At 44.8% G+C, this 4,290-nt stretch overlaps 2 pseudogenes; one reads left to right on the top strand and one right to left on the bottom strand.

The window, feature by feature from the left end:
• Nucleotides 1–298: 298 nt before the first annotated feature.
• On the bottom strand, nt 299–1,247 carry LOC118627169 (annotated as a pseudogene).
• Nucleotides 1,248–1,346: 99 nt separating this feature from the next.
• On the top strand, nt 1,347–2,698 carry LOC118627097 (annotated as a pseudogene).
• Nucleotides 2,699–4,290: the final 1,592 nt, after the last annotated feature.

The following is a 4,290-nucleotide window of genomic DNA, read 5'->3' as shown; positions in this document are numbered from 1 at the left end:
TTTAATATTTTCAATCCTGATATAGGCAATACTTTGAGAAATATCACTTTAGGAGTTCAAAGGAGAAAGACCAACTTAAATGAAGTGAGTAGAAAATTCTTCATGAAAAAAGAAATATTATTTAAGATAAAAAGCATGCAAGTAAAGACTTTCATGATATAATGGTGTCCATATCAATAAAAAATTATTAAGACTATTCAAATAATTTATTTTAAATTGAAGTGTTTTTTGGTTTGGTTTGGTTTGAAGTAAGCCTTTATTTCCTTGTTTCACAAATAAAGCTGACTGAGCTGGTTGATTAGTCAAAGAGAGCAAATTCCGTATTCTCACCCGACTCCTCCAACCCCTCCTTTGCTTCAGCCTTGGCTGAGGCTGTGGCAGCAGCAGGAGCAGCAGTGGTGGTGGTCAGAGGGGCAGCAGACACAAAAGCAAATGGATCATCCAAGAAGGCCTTGACCTTTTCAGCCATTGGGAAGGTGTAATTGGTCTTCACAGACAAAGCCAGGACCTGCTTGCACCCACTGATGATAGAATGAGGTACTAATGCAACAGCTGGGTAACCAGTCTGCAGACATATGCTGGCAACATTACGTACACCCTCCAGGAAGCAGAAAGGCAGTTTCCTCTGTGATGCCAAATACTTCCACGATGTGAATGCTGCCATTGTCAAATACCTGCTGGGTGATCAGCCCAAAGGAGAAGGAGTAGATGTTCAGCATGTTCAGAAGTGTGGCTTTGCTGGCTCCCACTTTGTCTCCCATCTTAATGAGCTGCATATCACTCAGGATTTCAGTGGTGTCCCTGGAGATTTTAGTGATGATGCCTAAAGCCTGGAAGAAGGAGGTCTTCTCAGGCCCCAGACCAGTGTTCTGGCCTGGTACAGTGACTTCACATGGGGAAATGGCACCAGCATGGGCATCAGCTGGCATCCTATTGGCCAGCAGCATGTTCCTGATCTCAGTGAGGTCCTCCTTGGTGAACACAAAGCCCACATTCCCCTGGATACGAGGCATCAGTTTCTCCAGAGCTGATTGTTTTCCAGATGCCTTCTATGGCCTTGAGAATCATGGTGTTCTTGCCCATCAGCACCACAGCCTGCCCAGGAGGGACATATGCACCTGCTGCAACTGCTTGGAGCCCAAACTGTCTTCTCCTAGAGTGAAACATCTTGGATAATCATCCAGAAGTTGGATGAGCTTAAGGAAGTAGTTGGACTTCCAGATGGCCCTGTCTTCCCCGGGAATCATGGCAGTATGTCAGGAATCACTACCAGGGTTTAAAGATGATGCCATTCCCACAAGGATGCCTAGATTCATGGTGGGCCTCTGTGAAGAAAACAGTCCAGAATGCAGACAAAAATAAGAAGGTTTCCCAAAGTCAACATTCTCCTCAAGGCTCCCACTGAAAAATTATTTCCTAATGCCATTAGAATGCAATTTGAAGACATTCAGTAGAATAATGACATAGTCCAGAGTTTTTGCAGCCTTTAAGAAATATGGGAATGATCAGATTCCTTTAGCTCCCAACACAGTCCAGGTAAATCAGCAGGGGGTCGGGGGGAGGGATTCTTTTTCGAAATGCACACAGCTTTGACTGATGTGGCAGTGGTCCTGCCGGTGTATTGCTGGAGCAGCAGGAAGCCCGAGCATGACTTCCTGGTCCACAAGGCTGTGGCCAAATAAATGGACAACGGAAGAAGTTGTCCTCTGCCTGGTGCAGCTGGGCCCTTAGGCCTCTCTCTAAAGAGACAAGGTTGTATTTTGAAAGACGAAGAATTTTCAAGGGCTTCACATACCATAGAAAACAGCAGCCACAGAAGAACCAACATCATGGAATCGGACTGTGTCAAAGCACTACACATGAAGCTCCTCCCCCCACCCCCAAATTATCTCTGTGAATATAAGTCTGTGAACCTGAGCAGGTCCATGTTCTTGCTGTATGCCCTCAACTGTTCCCCCAACTCGGTCTGCTGTACCTCTACCTGCTTGACTGCACAGACACCTTTCTACCCCTCATTCATACCATCTGCCCTTTGCAAAAGAACATTGTTACCAAGCTTCTGGATCGCAGAGAGCCCACACGAAGCAGAGAGAATGAATTGTCATATACTCCTTCCTTCCATACCAGGTGATTGGTGAGTCTGCTTGGGACTGGCTGGAAATTCATTATTGGACATCACAGTCTCTCGTCATCAATGCCTGTTACTCTCGGTTCTGGGATTATTCTCCCATTGGAGGATCTGGTCAAAAAGTGAACTGAAGACTGAGCCATTTTTGGAAAGTGTCAATACAGAAACTTTTTGTGACTATGTTCTGGCTTCTCATTCCTCAATTTGTTTGCAACTGTTTATTTATTTCTTATTTATTTTTAAATTGTCACCCAAGGATATTTTTCCATTTATATTCAGATAGAGTGGGAGGGAGGGGAGAGAGAGAGAGAGGTCGATGTGAGAGAGACATCTATTGGTCACTTCCCGCATGACCTGGCCCAGGGATGGACCGAACAGCAACTGAGGTGCATGTCCTTGACCGGAATCAAATTCTCGACTCTTTGGTCTGCTGGCCGATGCTCTAACCACTGAGAAAAACTGGCCAGGGCTGCAACTGTTTATTTTTAGTGGGCCCTGAATTTTAACCCAGTCATTAACATTGATCTTGTGGCCAAGGAAGTCCGATTGCTGTAAACTCAAATGTTGTGAGTCGCGAATGGATAAAAAAGCTGTGGTACATATACACAATGGAGTACTGTGCAGCGGTAAGAAAGAAAGATCTCTTATCCTTTGAGACGACATGGAGGGACCTGGAAAATATTATCCTAAGTGAAAGAAGCCAAGCAGAAAAAGACAAATACCACATGATCTCACTTATATACGGAATATAATGAACGTAACAGTCTGAGGAATACAGTAGACCCAGACACATGGAAGTAGGGCACAGACTGACATCCCTCAGAAGAGGGGATGGGGCGTGGGGAGGTGGGAAGAGATAAACCACAGAACTTATATGCATGTATGCATGACCAATGGACATGGACAACTAAGCCGGGGACAGGGTGGAGGGGGGGTGAGGTGGGGGGTGCCAATGGGGTAAAAAGTTAAAATATCTGTAACAAAAAAATAGATAAAAATTCATAAAATAAAAAAAAATAAAAATTAAAAAAAAATGTTGTGAGTCGCAATTCCCAGGCTCTGGGGGATTCTTCCAGCCTTCCTGATGTCTGAGCTTTGATGCTTAAGTGAAGGCGGGAATGGAGCAGACTTCCTGTTTTCTTTCGTTAGTAAACAAGCTGCTGTTTTCTCTGTCAAAGGCTACGACCAGGTCCTCTCTCCCTCTGCCTGTGGCGTTGTAGCAGCAGGGACTGACATCCCAGGGCTGGGCCTACAGCAGCACCTCCCACCTAGCCCCTTGTTCCCAGGAGCCCAGGAGGCCCAGTTCACTATGGCTTGCAAGGATCCAGGGTCCTCAGAGGATGAGCTGTGACGTCAGAAGGCTGCCACATCAGCAGTCCTACCTGCCCTTACCTCAGTGATGGCAAAGGCTCCCGGGGTAGGTTGGAGTCTGGAGACCGAGCCCAAGACCAGGCTTGTTGGAGCCAGGCCTGTCCTCTAACTCTAGTTTGAGAAAATAGGGGAACATTTTTGTCATAGGCACAGATAGTTGCACATAAAATATACAGAAGGAAAAACAAAATACAATAGACAATTCTGTCTTATTGAAGAGTTGCTCGGAGATTAAAGAGTAAAACCTCTCTAAAGGATTGGGTTTGAGACGAGAATGATAGGTAGACACCCTGTTTCCAACTTCTAATGGTTGGAAGCTTGGATCCCTTTCTCTGAGTGGGGGGATGGAGCGGGATGTCAGGATGTCAATGGAGAGTAATTCACATCAGGCGGAGCTGCCTTAGAGCTACTTAAAATTGTTTTGTTTTGGGATTGCTTGGTTCTGTTTTGTTTTGTTTTTAAGAATTTAATTTGTAACATCCAGGATAGTCCTTTTGTTCAATGAACATTTTATACATTGACCTCACACTGTATCACCCATATCATCTTGTTCTAATGTATAAAACAGCAGGTGTAATGACACCAAGTGCTGTGATTGTAGATACGAATGAGATGAACTCCGCCTCTTATTTCCTCCTGGTGTGACAGCAGCAGGGGAATGGGATGGGTCCCGCGAAGATAAGCTAGCATCCAAAGTGTTTATTTATGTGATTCCATGAACCACTCATTAATTCTTTGTATCTCTGAAGATTTCACTCAAACTTTGCATCTGAAAGTTTGAAGAAATTACT

The sequence above is a fragment of the Molossus molossus genome, unplaced genomic scaffold, assembly GCF_014108415.1.
Source record: "Molossus molossus isolate mMolMol1 unplaced genomic scaffold, mMolMol1.p scaffold_m16_p_1, whole genome shotgun sequence".
In the NCBI taxonomy this organism is placed as follows: Eukaryota; Metazoa; Chordata; class Mammalia; order Chiroptera; family Molossidae; genus Molossus; species Molossus molossus.
This window is presented reverse-complemented; position numbering and strand designations above follow the sequence as displayed.